We start from the raw sequence: 22447 nt of genomic DNA, 5'->3' as shown, positions 1-22447 counted from the left end.
TGGCCGTAACGTACGATTAATGCATTTACATTCTAGATTAATCCGATTGCGAAGACTTGTTCGCACAGTTATCATCCATCAGAACGGCGATTCTTCTGCGAAAGACAATGCGATTGTTAAATATCATTTTTCTCTGCTAAACTCCCGGAAATTGCTGCACAAATACGTCCCGCAATTATTATCGGCTAATTTGTATTGCAAAATAATGATCAATGATAATTATAGAAAGCTGTCGGGGGGAAAAAAATAGCGAAACAATATTTAAGTTTATTAAATAGTAAAATTAATAACGTCGAATGTTGAACGGAACGCGAGACAAGTGGGGACAAAAGCGAGAAGAAGCCAAGAAGGTGGAACGAAGAAAAGGCGTCACGTAGTAAACGTAGTAAGACTCCGGCCGGAAGTCGGCTATCAAGCGACGTCTCTTTTATTCTAAATCATTCATTAAAAGTGACTCCTATCTTTTCTCTCTTTAATGCAAAGTCATTTCAATTCGGATGGTAATATGCCGCAATTGTAAAAATTTTTAACTGTATTCTTCGCGCACGTATTGTTGTTTTCACAATTCTGAAAAGGCCTCAAACCTAGAGTCAAGGCGATACGTTGTGCCTCATTTTTAAGGGAAGAAGAAATTATCGATTTAATAACCACACATTAATCGAGCTGAAGAATTCGCAAAGCAGTTATGTTTACAAAGATAAAAAAATGGTCAATGAAGCCATTTTATCGAAATTGCATTAGAATTATAAAAGAATGAACTATGTTTCATTTACTTTGTTCCGAGGATCCTCAAAGATACGCACGAGAGAAGGGGAAAAAATTTCAGACCGATCCAACAACATAAATTCTGTCGTTGACATCGAGCGCCGACCGCACGCGCAACACGCATTATTACGTGTACCGTGTAGCGAAACAATGTCAACCGAAAAAAAAGAAAAGAAAACCGTTGTCCGAACAAGCGAAAGAAGATAAGTCGCCGAGGCCTATCTATGGACGCGAGCTCGGAAACGGCGAAGTGACGCGGAACGCGTCGAACGGAAAAGGACGTTTGGGGGAGCGAGAAGGAGGGAGAGAGAGGGGACGAGGAGGATAGTAATGAATGACTGCAAAAGAAGCAGGTAGAGGCTAGTGCGAGCGAGGCGGCCGATGGTTGACGTAGCGAGAGGGAGAACTGGTGAATGAAGGTAAGTGCGACGAGGACGGGACGCGGGGGAGAGCACGGGACGGAGCGAAGGGAGGGGGTTGGAACTAGAATGAGAGAGAAGCCGAGGAGGCCGAAGCTGAGGCAGTAGCGCGCACGTACATAGGATACGGTTAGGGGCCGCGGGGGGGAGGGAGAGGATACGGGAGAAGAGTTATTTTGGTACGTATATCGAAATCAGAATGCAACAACGCACACTCGTTCACGGCGCGTTGTAACAGCGTTGCTTTACGAGCGATGACGGTCTAACAAGCGTTCGGAATCACTTCGAGCGCATGACGGCGGCACTGAATCACCTCGCGATGAGCGAATTATGGAAAACTTTGATTGGAGAAATTCAAGTCCCGCGGTTTCAGATATCGCGATATCCATGCAATATCGAAATAAAACAGATTGGTATTGCCTCGTCTACACGCTGTCTTTAAGAAACTATCTTTAAGATAGTACGTTGAAGTGAACTGCACTTGAAACGACTATTCAGCTACACGCTGTATTTAAAGATCGATAACTATCGATAGCGATCGATAGTTTGTTTCGTTTCGCGCAATACATAACCTCTAAAAGTATTTTTTTTAGAATTTGAGCCTGTCAAAAATTAGCTGTTTCCTAATTCCTAATGAACTACCAATGGATACAAATATATAATATGGCGCTACAATTATATAATAAGTGGTTCAAAGATAAAAATAAATCGATATAAATCAGAAATCGATATAAAAATCGATATTTTCTAATATATGATGTTGAACTGGGATTCCTAATATCTTGAAGATAGTTTGACACAGCTACACGCGCAATTTAACATCAGATCTCTTAAAGACAACGTGTAGACGGGGCATATAAATCGCGTGTTAAATTCTCGCGATGTCAAGTAATAATATTATTAAAGGAAGAACATAGAGTTTTCGTTACATCGAAATTACGATTTAGCATCCAGATTTTGCGATAGCGCGTGCATTTGGAATATGAAGTGCAAGGAAATCCCGGGCTATTAAGATGTTAGGAATATTCTCTCGCGCTTCCGCGTATTTGTGCCGGTTGCGAAGGTGCCACAATACGCTTAATAAAATCGCGAGATCATTTCTTAAGGGCCGCGCGGCGTCTCGAATCCGGGCGCGTTGCACAAGCCGGCCGTGTTGCGTCCGTATTATGCAAACGTGACAATTACCTACGAGCGTTGCCGGGGAATACAAAGAAAGCACGGTGCGCGAACCCCGTAAGATTAAATCGCGGAGCTGAGAGCCAATAAAGTCGAGACGCATTCTCTTCGTGGCGCACTTTCGAAAAGCGTTGCGACGTTACGTTATCGAAGCCGAGACGAAGCGGAGGAGCGCGCGTGTCGTTTTTTCTCCGCCCCGCCGATTTCGTCTTCCACCAAATTCTCTCTCGTTATCGAAGTTCAGCGCGGCTGGGTTGTTCCGCGCCGAGCTACAAAGCTCGGACATTACACGGTTTCACACCCGAGCGAGAAAGAGCCGTGCCTTCCGTGTCTCGTGTTTTAACAGATCGCTTCCGCCGACTGCGGCAGTTTCGCGTATTCTCCCGCCGCAGCGGAAGAATTATTCAATGGCGCACCGGTTAACCGCGATTTCAATAGATCGCTTTATACACGTGCACTTTATTCTGCCGGGCAAGCGCAACGACTGAAAAATCGTCTAATTGTGGAGCGATTTTTCGTAATCGCTTCGACAAGTCTCTGCAAAGTGACGATTTCATTTGTCGGAAAGAATCTATTCCTATTTATTATTCGAAACAATTTGGGGAAATTATGATTTCTGCCGAAAAATTCTTTTCATTCTTAATGCAGTCGCCCGTTTCAAGTATTCAACGAAACGGATATATCGCTCCGTTCAACAAACGCGCCTATTTCGCATAGCGACAGGAAACCGTCTGCGACTCCGCGAATCGTCGACGAAACTCAGACGGCGTTGTCGCACCCTCGCGCGATCGTTCTCTTTGTCGTTCGCGCACTCCGTACACACTCTTCGCGATACAGCGGAGCGAGGCTCTTCTCTTTCTTTGGCCTAGCCGCCTAGAGAATACTACATATGTATATGTGTGCTTTGAAAGAGTGTACCGACTTTACGCTCTATCGTGGCGCGAGCGCGACGCCTTTGTTCTCGTCTTTCGGTCGTTCGGTCTGAAAAAAAAAAAAAAAAAAACATCGCTGTGCGAATCTGACGCGTACGCGTCACACGAGAGTCGGATAGGTGTACCGAAGGACTCCTCTTCGAGGAAAGAGGAGAAACGAGCGCGGCGGCGGGGAAGGGTGCGCGCGGGACGGACGGGGCGAGGGGCGAGGGACCGCGGGAGGGAGGGAGGAGGAGCAGGACACTCGGAGGGAGTTCGCAGAGTTCTGGCTGGGTGAGCACACGTCCGGTCATTATCGGAGCTTATCTACATGAGCACACCTCAAACGTACCTAACCAAACCTCGTCGCATGTAGCGAGAGTCGGTCGGCATTGTAGCCGTGTTTATAAAGCGCGTCTCTTTCTTCCTCTTCCTCGCTTAAAAAAAAAATCGTATTTTCATGTCCGATCGAGGGAAAATGTTCTGCGATCGTTTCAATCTACGAGGGCTCACCGCACCTGCGAAACTCGCGCACGACACACTCCGTGTGACTGCACTTGACTTACCTGCAACAGAAAGCAAGAAAAACATACGTCAAAAAGACTTCCAAGAGATTTCTACACTAAAGTGTTGTTAATATTTAGAAATAAATTATTATGCAATTATGCAACTGCTGCAAATGGTTGCGAAACTTTGCAGTATCGATTTATCTCTTAATTTCTATGAATCGATTGTGTAAGTTACATAATCAGAGATTAATTTTTCACGGTGATTAATTCTGCGACTCGATTTGTCATATTTTTACCGAGGCATCTCTATGTATGTCATCGTATGATGGAATCTAATTTACGCACAACACCTCCATTAATATTTCGAAACATTTATATCCTTGAATCAGAGCTTTGACATCTCAGGCGCGTGCCTGTGATGACAATTTTTTATCTCTGCGAACCTGCTGCAAAAGAATCCTGCTCCTATTCTGCTTTTTATCTTATTTTTACCCCACGAAAATGTCAGCACTAAGTAGGTGAAAAAAATGCGCACGTTTCCCTTTTATCTAAAGATGCGGCGTGTCGCGTTGCATTTTTGCGCGGACTCGGCGCTTCTAAAGCGCAGAAACCGGTCAAAGAGATGATATCCGATGTATCTTGTATCACCGCCTACTTGGTTTCGCGATTAACACTGGATGTCATTTAACTCACTACCGGATTTATTTCATTACTTCAGGGAAGCGTAAAGTCTAATCGAAATCATAAAATTTTATATTTAAACACGTCGGGAAGATTTACTGTGAAAAGGCTTATAGAAATTTGCGTGCATTTTACATAATTTTTAATTGTACAAAAAATCTTTTATCGAATATTCCCAATTCTACAAGTGTACATCGATGAAATTACAAGGCGCTCGAATCTCGCGTCGCTCGTCACACTTTTCGGCATACCGCGTGTGATTTTGCGAGCGCGCTCGTGATTTGCGCCGGGCAGAAAAGGCTCTCAGCAAAAAAGGAATGCGCGAAACGACACGGCACCCGTGAGAGCAACGCGGTGGCTGGCAGTTAGCCGCGCACCGACGGTCTAATTTTGGGCCACCGTTCTCAAGGCGCGTTTCGTCATCCCGTCGGTTACGTTAACGATGTATGTATCGCGGCGCGGACGGCAAGTGGAACGAGTCCTCCGCGGAGCGTTGGATCGTTTTCGAAGCACAGAGGTCAGCGGCGACGCGCACGAAGAGGGCAGCGGCGGCGGCGAGAGGTGGAACTACGCTTCGGTGCACCTGACGGAGTGCGACGAGTCGGATCGTAACTCGACAGAGGCTGAGCGGGCCCGAGCCGAGCGAGCGGTCGCGAATATATGGTCGAAACACGCGTAAATCCAGCTCGCAGCCTTGGAATTGGAAATGGGACTCTCCCGCTAAAATGCTTTTAACGCGCGCGGTTGTTCGCGCTACGAGCGCGCTGTAAGTTGTCTCTCCTAATGTCACGTCGTTTCACTTCCTTTTCTCTTCATATTCAGACAAATGCACTTCGCGTACACGTGATTGTGTCCCGGAAAATATTTTCGAAGGACGAAATAAGGAAATAAAGAAATTTTTTTTTTTAAATATATCCTGTAAACTTGAATATTACACGAATGTTGTATAATTTCTTTCATCGCACACGATATAAAAAAAATGTGATAAGAATCCTAAAGAAATTTCTGGTAATAAAAGTCGCGTTCACCGGTCTGCGCGTGTTTCTTTCGGAGAAATTAAAAGGTGGATTGTGTTCGGAATCGGAGCAGGGAAAACGCGAGAAGGGATGCGTCGCCGCATTGGTGCGTAAACCTCCGCTGGGACGCCCCACGTAGAAAACACGTGCGCTCACGCGCGCGACGCAATGTACCCACGCCGCGTTTATCTGGCATTGTCTTTTTCCCCCTCTGCATTCGCAGGCGCCATTCTGCTCGCCCACCTCGTGAGAGAAACTCCTCCTTGCGCGGTTTAATTAACGATCATTGGGTATTCCAGCGACGTGGAAATCATTTACATCTGCACGTCCGTTATTTGGCGCGATTGCCCCCTTTTTCTCCCATTCGTAGAATTTTTTTTTTTTTTTTTTTGGTATTCCAACGAATTTTTATGCCCGTAGACATTTGGAATATTCATGTTCTTTGTTCTTTGTTTGATACTTCTGACATAAAGGGACAAAGACCCCTTTACCATTTTTTAACGCAGATATAGAAATAGAATAAAATGATAATATTGTATAATTGCGAGAATAAATTATTTACACACATTAACAAGTGCTTTTCCACAATTTCAAGGCGAGGAAAAGTTTCACGAACAACTGCAGCCGAGCAATATTCCTTTTTCTAATCATCAATTCAATGTGGTTTGCTGAACGCCCGTGTCGATATATCGAAATCGCGATCCCGTTCCTGTCACAACTCGGCAATGCTTCGATAGAAAAAAACGTTCGTACATGTATAACTTGCCATTAACTTCCTACACTCTTAAATATCTCAATCCGATCTGAGAATTCCGGTTTTATGCGCGAACATGAGTTGTGCAACCGTATACGTGATTTCATTCACCGCCGCTTTTTTCTCCCCCAGATCTCCAATTCGCAGTGTAAACGCTAAATGTATTAGCTCTTTTTTTCGACCGCACTGCGAGTTTCCGTTAGACCAATATAACACGGTGGATACGTGAAGAAAGAGTTGATGACCGAACGCTGCGACGCGAATGATGAATGATGACAGACGGTACGTTAATGTGCCAATGCTGGGGAGGCGGTTGAAGAATCGGTTGTAATGGTTCGTATATGTGTGCCGCGTCAAACCACCGGTAGAATCTTGTACGATGATAAACCTCACTCGCGAATATCTCGCAAATATATGTTCGTCGTAAGAAAGTTTGATACATTCACGTAAATCTTCTCTATTATTTTGCTTGGAGTTCGCGACGCGTGATGCTTTCGACGGCCTTCGTCGCGGCAGATATTTTTGCTCGGTGTTACTTGTTCAAATGCCACGCGACGGATTACAAGAGAACAAATATCCGAAACATTAGACGCGCAAGAAATTAGCCTCTCTGCGGCGAATAGAAGGATTAGAGTCAAAGGGCAATTAATTAAATCGCGGCAAATAAGCCTTCAGAAGACTCGTCGCCACGAGGCATCTGAGCGTCGTCTACTTCGAAATCAACAGAGAGGCGATAACTGTAGCCCGGAGCTATCATTAGTCCTTGCTTTCATCCCCTCGGTATTCTATCACGCTCCGCTGACATCACACGCATGTGGACTGCGCGATTCGTACCTACACTACGTAAGGTACATCTAACGAAAAAACACCGTAGAGAACGACAATGCGACTGATTCGTCATTAAACAGTAAAAAAGATACGATAAATTTTTCTAGCGAGTTTTTCCCGCGAAACTGCAAATTTCGCAAATCTCCGCGTTTAATCGAGCAACGTTCCAACTGTGTGCGTTAATTCTTCACTTTTGCAGCCTCTTTGTTGCCTTCGCGTATTTTATACCTTCGGAGAATCGCCATTGTCATCGCTATTTCGTGAAAATAAACGATAACTGAGTAATTTCATATTCATGGATATCGCAGTATTAAATAAACACATTAATGTTGTTGAGTTTCGAGAATGTTTTGACTCGCCGGATTTTTCTAAATTTTTGTAGCGAGTTTTTCCCGTGAAAATTTCGTGAATCTACGCGAAATCTCTGCGTTTAATTGAGCAACGTTCTAACTGTGTGCGTTAATTCTTCACTTTTGCAGTCTTTGTTGCCTTCGCGTATTTTATACCTTCGGAGAATCGCCATTGTCATCGCTATTTCATGAAAATAAACGATAACCGAGTAATTCTATATTCACGGATACCGCGGTATTAAATAAACACATTAATGTTGAGTTTCGAGAGCCGGAATGTTTTGACTCGCCGGATTTTTCTAAATTTTTGTAGCGAGTTTTTCCCGCGAAACTGCAAATTTCGCGAATCCACGCGAAATCTCCGCGTTTAATCGAGCAACGTTCTAACTGTGTGCGTTAATTCTTCACTTTTGCAGTCTTTGTTGCCTTTCCGTATTTTATACCTTCGGAGAATCGCCATTGTCATCGCTATTTCATGAAAATAAACGATAACCGAGTAATTCTATATTCACGGATACCGCGGTATTAAATAAACACATTAATGTTGTTGAGTTTCGAGAATGTTTTGACTCGCCGGATTTTTCACGGCTGGCGGTCAATTAGAGCGCAGTTCTCGGCGAATATCACGCAAACGGTGGCCGTGCACGGTTGGCGCGCTGGCCGGTGAAAAATGAAGATAGTCGGTTAAGCGGGCAGGTAGGTGGGTAGGTAAATGACGTATAGATGTGTATCACGCACAATGCACACTCGTGGGAGCCTGCGTGCATTCGCTCCCACGCCGGTTTTTGTCCGAACCGCTCGACAGGCCGGCCCGCCGTCGCCGTTAAAACTGCTACAAGTGGTTCTCATCGCGTCGTCCTGATATCGTTTTGTAAAGATCCTCGAAGAGAGAATGAATCTTCGGAATGACAACGATCTTTCGTCTCGCAGGAAATTTTACCTGCACGTGCAAACTTATCGTCTTGCGTTTACTCTTCTTTGAGTAAAGAATTTTGAGAGAATTGAAAAATATTTTTAAACCTTCTTTACGCAATAGAGAAAAGAATCTATCTTCGTTGTTGAGTTCATTCAACTTTCTTCTAATTTGCGTATCCGCGAATCTATTATTGCGATTTAAGCAGCTGGATTTGTCGCAGTTTCAAAAATCCGACATGTCCGACGTGAATAATGAAGGTAAATAAAATGAATTGTTCCGCGATACGTTTAATATTAACGCGGCTTCTGCTTTTTCGCGCGCGAATTCCTCTCGCACGGTACGCTGGATAGGCGGCACAGGCAAACCAGACGTAAGATAATTAATTTCCACGGAATAAGAAACGAATATTGCGTTGCGAATTCGCTTTTATTAGTGGTAGTTCTGCCGCAATGGCGGTTTCTTCGCCCGAACAACGCTATTCATTCGAGTTGCCATGCAGTTTTACACGCTCGCCATACGCGACGTCGAGACATTCTAATGAAGAAGTACTTTTTGCAAAAAAAAAAAAACGTTTTCTTTTTCTTTGCATCACGTGTTAGCAAATATCAGTGTTTTAAAATTTTCTCTCACATTACTTATAATCTTCGCGAGTACTAAAACATACGATAATTTTGCATCAATGATCTGAATTTATTATGAATCTGACATTTGCTGCAATTTAATTAATTTCTTACTTCTTTCTGAAGATAAAAAAGAAGAGACGGAAAGCGGCTTGATTATATAAAGAAACTCTTATCTTTTGTTATCCTCCGTTTAATTAATACTCGTCTCACGTTTTAACGTATCGTCTATTAAACCAAATGCGTGCGAACTTGCATTAACATATAAACGCGGTCGGCAGCAAGACGGTGGAGTTAACACGTATAAAAGACAACTCACCCCCCCCCCCCTCAACTTTCCAAACTACCCTGCCATGCCGATAATGGCCGTTTACGATGCGAAACGATAATAAAGAAGTCCGGCGGACGAGCAGCACCTGTGACACATTCCCGCGCGCATCGCTCGAACACCTGTAAACCCATGCGTCGACGGGCGCGTCGACGTTTCCAATTTCCCACACACGCGGCCGCGCGGCCGCCGCTCCAATAAACGGATCGCCCCGGTGAATTCCGTAGAAAGGGGCGCCAAACGCAGAACCCACACTTTCAGCATTAATTATACAGCCGCGCCGATTAACATACCGGCTGCATTGTTATTGAAACAAGTCCGGGGAGGCGGAACGAAAGTGCCCGCGTTCTTCCACACACATCTTTGTCTGACGACTTCATCGAATAAAATATAACGCGCCGTACATTTTTCCCATTGCATAACGTTCGCGGTTTTTCTCCTCCATTTTGAATATAAAAAAATTCAAATATAGCGTCTCCAAAATTTCGGGACGGTGATTTTAATAGTTTCGGGAATTTTTGATGATATAAGAATGGATATATGAAAGAGCTTTAAGAACATTTTGTCGAAAATAAAACTAAAAGTCTGGTAAAATTGGAAACAGGATGTGCAAAAATGTTGATCAAATGAAACTCTCGCTACCGAATAGTCATTCGCGACTAAAAAATAATTGGCGTTTGTCCTGACATAGAAGGAACAAAGGCACGGAGGATTCAACGAAGCATGACGAAGGCAGGCCGAACCCAGGCAGCATATGCCGAAATGTTTTTCTTTCTCTCTCTCTCTCTTTCTGTCTTTAGGACGGCAACCGTGTCCAGCGGCCGAAGACAATTGCCTTCTCGTGTTCAGTCGAAAGTGCGTTCCCTTCGAGCCTATACTCGTAGATAACACCCAGGCTAATGTTAATGGCGGAACAGGTGCCCGCCGAGGCGTGACACGGTGACGTCATTGATCCCCTCGCGCCACAACGCAAACGCTTGTTGTTAGCCGCTGCGCTGCGATCATTGAGCATTTCGTGAAATAACGAAGAAAAATTATATACGCGCGGTTATACGCCACGTTAAATATTCAATTAATTAATCGGTACAACTCGCAAGATAACGTGCGTTCATTACAAATTGCTTGTCCGTGATAATGATTGTACATGTTTTTTTTTATCAATATTTGTGGGAATAATTATAAATTCTTGTTGAAACATGAGAAAAGGAAATGGCAAATAGAAATGTAAGAAATGCTAATAACAAAGCTCGTAATATTTAGAACAAATCTTGAAAAAACTTACAGATTCTGTGAAATTAGAAGATTTTTAATAAAAAAAAAAAAACTGCACAAGCTTGCTTTTGCGCGTGCAACGGTCTTCGACGGGAAAATACTGAAAAATTCCGAAAAAGACCTTGAAGAGGCTATAAATTTCTGAATGAAATTAGTTAGGTGGCAGCACAAACCGACAGGAAACGAGTTCACGTGAAAAGTGAAGTCACTTGTGTGTGTGTGTGTGTGTGTGCGAACCTCAATGCATTATAAAATCCACTTCCATCCTAAACTTTTCCAATATCCTCATCGTGTAAATATTTTTGATAAAAAAAGCATCTAAAAAATCAAAATTAAAAAGTAATGTTACGTTTGCTAGAAATCCCTAGATCTCTATAGCGTCGTTCAAACGCACAAGATACAAGTCTTCGGAATCTTTTAGAGTTCACAATTATCTTTATATAATTTGCGCCGCAAGATTACGCAATATTACGTCTAAGAAGGTACGCCAGAAAAATTCAGAACGCTTGAAATGCAATGTAAAGACGAAGATTAGCGTCATTAGACTCGTCTCGATAAGACGAAGAGCGATAAGGCTGTCCGGCGCGATCTAACACGGCGCGCGCTGCATCCTCCGGCATCCCTCTTCCCTCGCGGCCGGTGAGTCTCGCGGAGAGGCAACGAAACGAAACGAAACAGGAGAGGAGAGTCATCGAGGATTGGACAAACGAGACTCCTCCCGCGTTATCTGCGTCCAACCTGCACCCACGCGTCGCTTCACCAACACCGGGCCGTCGCCGGTTATGCAAGAGCGAGCGAGAGGAGAGCGCGGCCGCCGCGAGGAGGAGGAAGCGGGATGACGAGCTTTTTACTGTGCGTCCCCCCCCCCCCTTTCCTCCCTCCCCCCCGCCGTCGCATCATCTATCTCTCTGTACTGACGCCAAGCAACGGCAGCCATGACCTCATCCCGGCCAACCCGTCTCTGACGGAGACGTTGCGCAAACCAACGACATTAGTGGGGCAAACGACGATGTGCAATCGTATTTTGCATTGCACTTGTCACGCACATTTCAAATGCAAAATCGAACTATCGCGAGTGATTTGAACTTTCGCACACGGCAGCGCCAATTCCAATCGTTCGATTCTAAATCGCTCCCGCGATGTCGCGGACAGGCGTTTAATACGCGATGATTTATATAAACACACGCGGCACAAGTGGTTGAATCTTCCGAGCTAAAAGGAACAAGGATTGCTCTATTATTAAGTAAATCTCTTCGCTGCAAAAATAACCCAAACGACGGATAAAAAGTGATCGTGAGACTTCCGTCCCGAAGACGGGGGGGACTCGATTGCGCTTGACGTCTTCCAACTTCTAGATTTCTAATTGCGCGCAACACTTAATTCTCCATTTCTTTTTTTATCTGGGAAAACTCGACTGGTCTGTCTAGTTGCGTGGAATGTCTGTCTCACTCCCGGCGCGAAATAACGCTACGCCATATATATATGCGCATTTCGCGCTCCGCGCGTATATACATTTTAATCGCAAGAGAGTTTTCCACATTAGTGAAACGCGAGCGGAGATAGCGAACTTCAAAAGCTCGAATCAGTGACATGATCGGTACCGTTATGTATGCCCGCCGGCAATCGGCCGTACAATCGGATAGTATCTCTCTTGTTGTTCCTATTCGCTGCTTGACCAGTTCCCCAAGTAACTTCGAACCTGTTTCATGAGTGCTTCTACCCGAGTGCTGCGCGCGCTTGGTATCTAGATACGCGCTGAGGTTTCTCGTAGCATCACTCGCGAGCACAGAGCGCGAAAACTCTTACTATGCGCGCAATTCTCTTGCAGTTTGCGCGATTTTCGCATGTAGAGGCTGATCGAGTCGAGTTATTTCCTCTCTTAAGAGGATGCTGGACCTTCCTGTTTTACCCATTTTTTTTAAACATAAACTACTTCTTTTTAGCTGTGTGGAATGAAAAGTCCTTTTAAACAGATCGATTTAAACAGATAGAAGGTAAAACAGATCTTACCTGTTTTACCTTTTATTTTTCGTAAAATTCTTATTTTTGGCTGCGTCGAATGAAAAATCCTTTCAAATCGAACAGAGCGAACTGTATTTGCATATGTACTTTACTTACAGAAAAGGACTTTTCATTCTACACAGCTAAAAAGAAGTAGTTTATGTTTAAAAAAAATGGGTAAAACAGGAAGGTCCAGCATCCTCTTAATGTACGTAATTATTTTGTTACACTTTTACTCTCCCTTTGTTTTAACTACTCTTTTATTTTCATTCATATTTCGACGCGAGAAGCCTGAAATTTGTATCGACGGGAAAAAAATTGTACGTGCTTTGTACGCGTAATTTGTCAAACATTAATAACACTCTTCACACTATATTTATTTCGAATGTTCATATAATTCAGATTAATGTGTAGAGATTTTTTGCACTCGCCCTGACATTTTAAATTTTGTGCATGAATATCACTAATCCTTTTTACATCGTGCAATTTCAGCCTCGCAAGACAAAAACACACGTGTGTATGCGCATACGTGATTTTTAATCGCGACAAGTTGGTTGAAACGAGCAATCTTTCACACACAAAACCGTGAAACACGGGCTGACTACCGGCCGATTTCGCGAGGTATCGTCTTTCGCTCCACCCTAATTACCTAGCAAAAGGAACGAGAATAATCGCCTGAGAGGAGTGACGAATCGTTGATGAGAGCCGAAGTGCCGAAAGTACTTAGCTCACCAATCCTCGGCTTTTAATTAGCTTTTCGCGAAATCGAGTCGCGGCTGAACGGAAAGAAGGCAAACACGCGAACGCGCCGCGCGCACGCATCCGCTCTGTTCGATCGTGCTGGCGGCACGCACTGCGTCCGTCGTAAACGAACGCTGTCTTAACGTTTATTTCGTGTTTAATTAACCGCCCATTATCTTCCACTCACGTTCTCGTTAACGATAAGATCCGACGAAATTAAATCTAGAAATAAAAAGAACTTGTTGCGCGCGTAAGCGTGGTATAGACGTTCGTAGAAAGAGAGATTCAAACGTGATAAAAACTGTTTTTCTCTCAGCCGCGTAAATATTATGGAATATAAAATTGCGGAAGATAAAATGTATTAATGAATCGCACACGGAATAATTCCATCGAATATCATTTTGAAATGTCAGTATTTTAATAATTACATTGTATTGTTAAAACCAGCTGCAATCTTAAGATATAATTAAAATACCACACATTTAATCACTTGAAGATAACGAAAACCACTTTGATAGAAAGTAATGTTTCGATAAAACTTTTGACATACAATAGTGTGTTTGTTTTTCCACCGTCACGATTGTATGTACGCATTTAAATTACGTATTTAATATTTAATATTGCACTGCAATTCCGAATGCAGGTTGCATTCTTCTTGTCAAGGTTATGCAATTACCGAATGCTGAGTCACATTGCTGTGTGCGTGCTGGCCGTAAAGAAAAATCAACAACATTCTCGACAGCAGCTCAAGTAAAGCCGCTTTGCCTTTTCCCACCCTGCAAGTCCTCACTTTCGCAATTGTCGTAGTATCCTGGCGCAATCGACGTGCGTAAGTATAAGTTTTCGATACCGTTCACGGTGCTCTGAACGGCGCGAAGTTAAAAACTCGAAAATTGCATTTTACAATCGTTCTCTCGCAACGCGTGGAATTCTCCGCGCAAAAGGTCCAAAATAATAATAATTCAAACGCGTTTTCAACGCGATGATAAACGCGCGCGCAACCTCTTGCGCGCTTAACTAGCCTAGGAAAGATGTTTCATACGGCGGAGAGGAAGTTCTCGTTGTCCGATCTGATATTACGATCGACAAACGCCGACCGGTGGATATCGCGGCAGCAACCGAGTCACGTAGAGAGAGAGAGAAACGTAGGAAGAGATTGCGAGCAGGTGGAGCCGGAGGGAAGAAGAGAAGAAGCGGGAGAATGTAGGAGCTCGAACTCTCGGGGCTCGCCGACTTATAAATAAATCTCGATCGCGTGGCTCTTCTCCCCACTCTGCTCGCGCGCAGCATCCCGGCTCTCCTGCCACGCTCTTCTCTTCTCTGCTTCTACCGTTCGGTTTCACCTTAAACTCTCGGAGCTGCCCGAGCGCAGTGCGAGCGCACCGATAATATTTTCCCGTCTCGTTAATTAACGTGCAATTAAATATGTTCCGCGACACATGTGACGCACGATTTCAAATCGTTATAAATTATCGCGCCCGAAGAATTCATACACTCGTGTGAAATTTCGCGTACCACGAGAACAGATTTCCAACTAATACTCGCGCGGAGAAATTATTCCGCGAGCTGCGCGATGCGCTGATATCGCAATCGGTGGAGATTATTGATCGATCCCTTGAATAATCGTCTATTAGGCAATCCGTTGCAGGTTGAAACCGGATTTCCAGAAACGATCAAGATCGTGTCTCGTAAAAATGCGGAGATTATTAATTGCGCTATTTGCTAGTGGAAATAAATAGACGTAGGAAAGTCGACGCCGGCGCTTTAGAGCCGTCGCATGTTACAAACTGAATAAACGGAGAGGCCGTAAAATCTTCCGATAATGAATTCTAAAATGACACCGGCGATACTCCCCGATATTAGAATGCGCGACGCGGCGAGCACAATCATTTGCATTTGATTACCGCAAAACAGATCGCCGCGGAAACTCGTTCGCCGTCGCCGGCGCATCTCCTTATTCGCGGGATGTAGCGCGTTTTCTCTCTAGGAGGAGCATCTCGTCTCTCCCTCGCGCCACACGGCAGCGATGACCTTACGCTACTCCGCGGTTGGAAACCTGTTCGGCTTCCCCTGCGCGCTTCCCCGTCCGAAGCGACGCTTCGCGGCGGAATCAATTATATATTTCGTTATTTTATTTGCTAACAACGTAGCGCTAATCAACGCGCGCGCGCAAACTCGCAGCGCCGCGATATCCGCTCGAAAAGCAGAGCGTGTGGGCCAGGCCCCGTCTACACGCTGTCTTTACACTCAAAAAAATATTTCGCTGATGTAGTTAGATTTCTAGATATCGCAACAAGAATGTATCGCTATTTTTCGTATCTGTGAAAACATTGTTTGTCACATATAGAATTTATAGCAGTAATGTTCTAGCAATAGCATCTGAAAAATTTAGGTACCATTGCTAAATGTTATTCATTGCATAATCGAACACGTGATTGATCTTATATAGATAGGCGCTTTAGAGAAACTTTCTTTTTAAAGTTCACAAACAATACAGATATATATTCTGTTTCTGTCATCTAAACTGATTAAGTAATTACATATGTAATATCACAACAGTTGCTAATCATTTATCTGTTTTAGTTAATTTTTTACACCTAGAAAATTTCAGCTATTATTGCAAGATCATTTTTTTGAGTGTAAGAAACTATCTTTAAGATAGTACGTTGAAGTAAACTGCACTTGAAACGACTGTTCAGCTACACGCTGTATTTAAAAATCGATAACTATCGATAGCAATCGATAGTTTGTTTCGTTTCGCGCAATACATAACCTCTAAAAGTATTTTTTTTAGAATTTGAGCCTGTCAAAAATTAGTTGTTTCCTAATTCCTAATGAACTACCAATGGATACAAATATATAATATGGCGCTACGATTATACAATAAGTGGTTCAAAGATAAAAATAAATCGATATAAATCGATATTTTCTAATATATGATGTCGAACTGGGATTCCTAAACATCTTGAAGATAGTTTCACTTAAAGATAGTTTGACACAGCTACACGCGCAATTTAACATCAGATCTCCTCAACACACTATCTTAAAGGCAACGTGTAGACGGGGCCTTCTTTCCAGGAATCGATAAGCGTATCGACACTGGCATGTAACACAAATTCGTCTCCAATTAGGACGTCGTGTTCGGTGATTCAAATTAAACGGCATTAAATGCGGTTTCTCACACGCGCGCATTCGAGCTCGGAATATTACAGACGCCGGATCGATCGCGGCGATTTGAGAAATGTCCGCGGCTTGCAAATTCATTTATTCGTCAATTTGCATACGCGTCTCGCGCTGAACCATTTCGAGCGCGGATAAATCCTGAATTATGAATTCGTCATGCTTCGTCAACTATCATAATGATATGTCTATATTCGTCATTTGGGTAACGGTAACGCAAAGTGGCTGCGAATAATGCCAGGTTTCACACGGTCCATTACAAACAACAGTTAGGCAACAAAGATGCCTAACGGATAAGTGTGATGCCAAGAAAAAAGTCTAATCCAAGACTAATAACAATGTGCGGCGCACGTCCTGAAACGAAAACTTCTCGGTGAGAGACGCCGCTCGAGAATACGCCACGGCGAGAAAGAGAGCAGGGGGGGGGGGGAGGAGGAGATGGATTGGAAAAAAAATAGGAACTAGTCTATAGACGGCTGTGTGCGAGATCAGCCAGCGCGATACCATCCGACGAAGCAAGGCGCATGATGAAAGAAAGCGCAGCTTCCATCATCGGGGAAACTATAAATGCTAGATATCCTTAGAAAATGAGCTATCATCGACAAATTGATAGACGAGGATGTTGTGACAATTACGTAATGAATCGCGGGTAATAAAATATGCGAGAAGGACCATTAGATTGATGTCCGGTGCATGCGCTTGTTTTTCTTCCAAGTCGCGCGAAGTAACGAGATGCCGCGTTTCATAAGTATAGAGCCTCCACTATTCTTGAAATTACTCCTTTCTCAGGTTTTACATGAATTATGCAAATCCGTGGATATAAGCGATTAACTTTAAAATCCTAAAGTGTTTTAAAGTTAATCAATATCATTCCGGATTTACAATCGGCGTGTCAAGTTTAGAAAAAGAGTATCGAGCTAATTATCGACGCTCAACTCGAATAACTACAAGCCAAAAGGGTAAAAATGAATGACGGACAAGAGAAATGAGAGATAGAATAGGAAAAAGATGATAGTAGCTGCTAGTTCATGCATGCAAGCTGCAAGTGTAAGAGGTGGCTAACTGGTGCGTGCCGGTCGTGTGGCAAGCAAGTCGTGTGGAAGAAGATGACGGGGAGGGGTAGAGGAAAAAGGACGCCAAGTGGGAGCGAAGGGAGAGAAAGAGAGACGGGAAAGCGGACGGACGGTAGTTGAGTGCTGTCAACTGGTTCACTCGGCCACTCCTACGCATCAGCTGTTGGGACGATCACCGCGAAACCGCATCTGTTACATAAGATGCTGGCATGTCCGTCCGAACTCCAACATCCGCACCGAGTCTATCCGCTATTGTTCGACGACGCGCGGGATTCGTTCGAGATCATCGCGATCGGCAGTTCGATATATCGCGAAAATGAAGATTCGAAAAATCACGAGCTTGAGAAGAATAATTATCGATTTGAGATCTGAAATATCACGAATTCAAACTTATCTCGACACTACGATAATCGTTCCACTTGAACAAGCCGACTTCAGCAGCGATAACAGTGTCTGCTGCAGATAATATATCTGTAACGAGCGTAATAAATCTAGCGCGTACCGAGATTACTTGTAAAACATACCAATAATATTTACAATGCAAATATGGCGATAGCGACCGAGTGTAAAGTATTATGTAGCTTTCTATTATTTCGTTCTGTTCCACCTTTTTTTCTAAGCACTCACCTTATCTTAATCGTTTATACGCGGACGGCTAATGGCGACAATTCGCGCGGACGATCTACATTCACATTTTTGTCAACATTAAAAATTCTACACATAACCTATATTTTGCGCATAATTTTCTATAAGCGCCACATCGTGCCGTTATGGTATCACAGCCCCGAACAGCATTTTTCACAAGTCACAGTTTATAAGAAACATGTATTTACATATATTTTACGTGAATATCCTTATTAATATAGACAGATTGTTGCAATGAAAGTATATTTTATGCTGCGCGTAGATCTCTGTGAACGATTCAGCGGAAACTAACGGCTAAATTCTTCGTCCCGCCATAATCGTGAAAAGTAGCGCGATATATCAGTCGGATGCGGTAACAAAACCGAGATTAAAAGATTGAGAGGAGACCGATAATAAGTTCTGCTAATCCAAACTGAAGTCTTTAGTCTTGCTTTAAATAAGTAACTATAACGACTCCGCTAATAATAGTAACAAAAAAATAATTCTCTTGCTTTTTCAAAAGTGTCCGTTGTAAAAATATCATTTTTCACAATTGCGCAGATAGAAACAGAATAATTTTGCCGTAATGTTTCTCTCCTAAATTTCTGCGCCGTCGTCAACTCTGAATGCTCATCTTGTTTGGCCAACTTGACCAGGTGAGCGTGCTCTCTGTCGACTTGTATATACAGGGTGTCCCGCACTAACCGCAGCACATTTTTGAGATCATTTTGAGAATCCTAATGCCAAAATGTCGAGGCTACAATAGTTTTCAAATGAGAAATAATGATATTTTTTTCCGCCTGAGCGCGCGAATTCGGAGAAACTTTAAATGCTTCTCATTTAAAAATGAAAGTCTCGACATTTTGACATTAGGATTTTCATTTCAAAATAATCTCAGGAAATTGTCACCGTGTGGCGCGGTTAGTACAAGACACATTGTATATTAATTTATGTAAATGGAATATCTACTCGGTATCGATTTATGGGATCGGCGCGAACATGTCAACGAGTGTACTGGCTCGTCTTATCGGCGCTTCTTTCTTTGAGCTGGTGTATCAAGTCCAGTGCCCACGCGCTGCTCTTATCCGAGACTCGACGTACACTGCGGCTATTCGGAAAAAAAAGAGTTGAACTGATGAAACCGGTTGGGGAAAAAAGCTACCGCGCAACGTACCGCATTAAGTTCAGATTTAGCCGCTAAAAGTGGATAATTTATTCAGCAAATAACGCGGATGACTTGTATCGTGTAAAATCTCGTTACGAAACAAGACGACGCGAAACGTATTTGTAAGATCGATATCTTTTTGATAGTGTTACGTGACACGAGTATTCGAAGATCGAATTAGCTATTACGCGGGAACATTAAGTTGAGAAAGAACGTTAGAAATATTAATATTGAAAGTTGATCGCAAATAATTCGCAATCGAGTATTATAAGATTCGATTCAAGCGGAAACTTGCAGATGAATGACAGCAGCAAACCGAGGGAGAAAAAGACATTAACGTGTCTCCAAAAATATCTGCAAATTAATAGGCGTCCGATTGCAAAAGATACAATTATGACGTTATTGAGAAATGTGGAGCGAATTCCACGGAAAAATTAATTCCGCCGCGTAAATAGATACAATCGATAGATCAATATCGCCGGAGACGGAACGGGTTTAAGAAAGGAAAATCTCGTTTACCGCTAAACGCGGTATTAGTCACTCGTAATATGGAAATTATCGCCTAGGGAACGTGAATCACACTTGTCAATGAGCCGCCAACACACACAGCGGACAATGTAAACGTTGCACCAACACGCGTGTACACTCGTATACGAACGGAATGGAAATGTGAATACAAGGCGTGACAAGTTTAGAATATCAAGCAACAGAAGCGGTCTCGAAAAATCCAAGTAATCGTAAATATAAACGAAGATTCCCGATTTCTTAATTTTTTTTCCCCACATTTATCTGGCATGAATGAAAGACACGTTTGCGCGGGACAAAAACGCAGAGTGTGCAATTATCCGTGATTAACGCGCTTAATAATCGGCATCCCTTGCAAAATCGTGCGCGTAACATGGGAAGCGGGGCATTTCCTATTTCCGGGATGTTCGATGAAAAAGTTCTCGCTCGAAGGTCCTTATGGAAAATTCCTGGCCGCGGACGGAGAGGCCGAGTGACGTGCGCCGCGCGCGGGAAGTGGCGCGTTTCTAGTATCCGCCGTTGATAACCGACGTTGATTTTTCAGAGACGCGCGGAGAAGGGAAACGGTGTGCGCGAGCGGCGTGTGCATCCCGTGCGCGGAGCGATACGGAGCCGCGCGAGAAAGGGCGAGTTGCAACACGCGTGTGCAACCCGCCGCGAGTAGCCAGCGCGGCTAGTTTTTTCCCTCCGTATCGTCGGAGAGGATGAATGAACCCGGCAATTTGTTAGGAGCGGGGACGCGAGCAACGCGCACCGCTCCACTACTCAGCCTCCCATTATCTCCCGTAATCTCTCTCGCGAGAGACCGGGAGCCGCGAGATCGGAGAGACGCGAGCTGGCCTCCAGGAGCGCGGCGATGGCACGGTCATAAATGCGAGCGAGCGAGGATTCTACGAGGCAGATACGCCGCATAAAACTGAAGAGAAGCCGGCCTCGCCGCCTCGGAAGTGCGCAACGCGCGTGCATCGCTTCCCCTCGGCTTGCTCTTATTCGCCACTTCGAAATTGAAAGACGTATCATATTATAAGCCGTGCAATTAATTCATAATTTAATGACCCGCCTTGTTTGGCGGAGTTCATCGCGACGACACTAGAGGCTCTCGCCAACTGAATTGGCAATTTAATCGATATTGCTTGCTGCGAAGTTGCATTCATTTGACGCTCACGTGATTCGCGTTGCGCGAATCATGTGAAGGGCTCGTAACGAAAACGACTCCACTCTTAAAAAAGGCATGAAAGATCGATACTCGAATGTATCGAAAGTATTGTTGATGCTTTTCCGCGACGCTGATTGGTTATCGCGATTATTCTGATAGTTTGATAGATTGAGAGCGAAGGTTATTTTGACGGTTATTTAAAATTAAAAAAATTTATTAAAATATTTAGATTTCCACTCTTAAAAAAGGAATGAAAGATCGATACTCGAATGTATCGAAAGTATAGTTGATGCTTTTCCGCGACGCTGATTGGTTATCGCGATTATTCTGATAGTTTGATAGATTGAGAGCGAAGGTTATTTTGACGGTTATTTAAAATTTAAAAAATTTATTAAAATATTTAGATTTCCATTCTTAAAAAAGGAATAAAAGATCGATACTCGAATGTATCGAAAGTATTGTTGATGCTTTTCCGCGACGCTGATTGGTTATCGCGATTATTCTGATAGTTTGATAGATTGAGAGCGAAGGTTATTTTGACGGTTATTTAAAATTTTAAAAATTTATTAAAATATTTAGATTTCCACTCTTAAAAAAAGAATGAAAGATCGATACTCGAATGTATCGAAAGTATAGTTGATGCTTTTCCGCGACGCTGATTGGTTATCGCGATTATTCTGATAGTTTGATAGATTGAGAGCGAAGGTTATTTTGACAGTTATTTAATATAAAAAAAATTTATTAAAATATTTAGATTTCCACTCTTAAAAAAGGAATAAAAGATCGATACTCGAATGTATCGAAAGTATTGTTGATGCTTTTCCGCGACGCTGATTGGTTATTGCGATTATTCTGATAGTTTGATAGATTGAGAGCGAAGGTTATTTTGACGGTTATTTAAAATTAAAAAAATTTATTAAAATATTTAGATTCCATAATTATTAAATCACTATAATAAGTGCGCGCGCGTAGCGCGCGCCTGTATTGTTCTAGTCTTGTAAAAAAGGGAGGAAATTGAAATAATAGCGTATTCTAGTAGTCGCAGTGTGGCTGCGCCAATTCTCGTAAAAACAACTCCCTTGATTTATATTGTTAGGAAGTTTGGGTGATTCTATCGAAAGCTTAAGGATGGCAGAATGTTTTTTTCTTCTAAAATAATGAAAAAATTGACAAGAGTTGTTCTTGTCACGAACTCTTCATATAAAATGTGTATACGTGCAAGAGATTTTTCTCTCAACAGCTTCTTATGACGAAATTTATATTTTTAAACTTGATAAAAAAACTAATCACTCCGATCGTTCCGCATTGATACTATTAAGCTGGATACGATTGCAACGCGCTATCAATGCAACAGTCATTAAATGTCATTAAAAGTGCATGACGCGTTACCTAAGGCCCATAAAAACTTGAATACTTGGTAAAAAACGTATTTTCACC

At 43.1% G+C, this 22447-nt stretch overlaps 1 protein-coding gene across 4 annotated transcripts in view; it reads right to left on the bottom strand.

The window, feature by feature from the left end:
- The window catches only part of pnt (pointed), a 104477-nt gene that overhangs the window by 50079 nt on the left and 31951 nt on the right, over nucleotides 1-22447 (bottom strand). Inside the window, exon 1 of one of the 4 annotated variants that reach the window (XM_012362384.2) lies at nucleotides 18168-18386. The exons of the other annotated variants lie outside the window; for them this stretch is intronic. The gene's annotated coding sequence lies outside the window, so the exon portion shown is untranslated. Of the gene's footprint in view, nucleotides 1-18167; nucleotides 18387-22447 lie in introns of those variants that run through there. 4 annotated transcript variants of the gene reach the window in all.

Source organism: Linepithema humile, chromosome 3 (genome assembly GCF_040581485.1).
Source record: "Linepithema humile isolate Giens D197 chromosome 3, Lhum_UNIL_v1.0, whole genome shotgun sequence".
Lineage (NCBI taxonomy): Eukaryota > Metazoa > Arthropoda > Insecta > Hymenoptera > Formicidae > Linepithema > Linepithema humile.
Note: the sequence above shows the minus strand (reverse complement) of the source record. Positions and strands in the feature narration are given on the sequence as shown.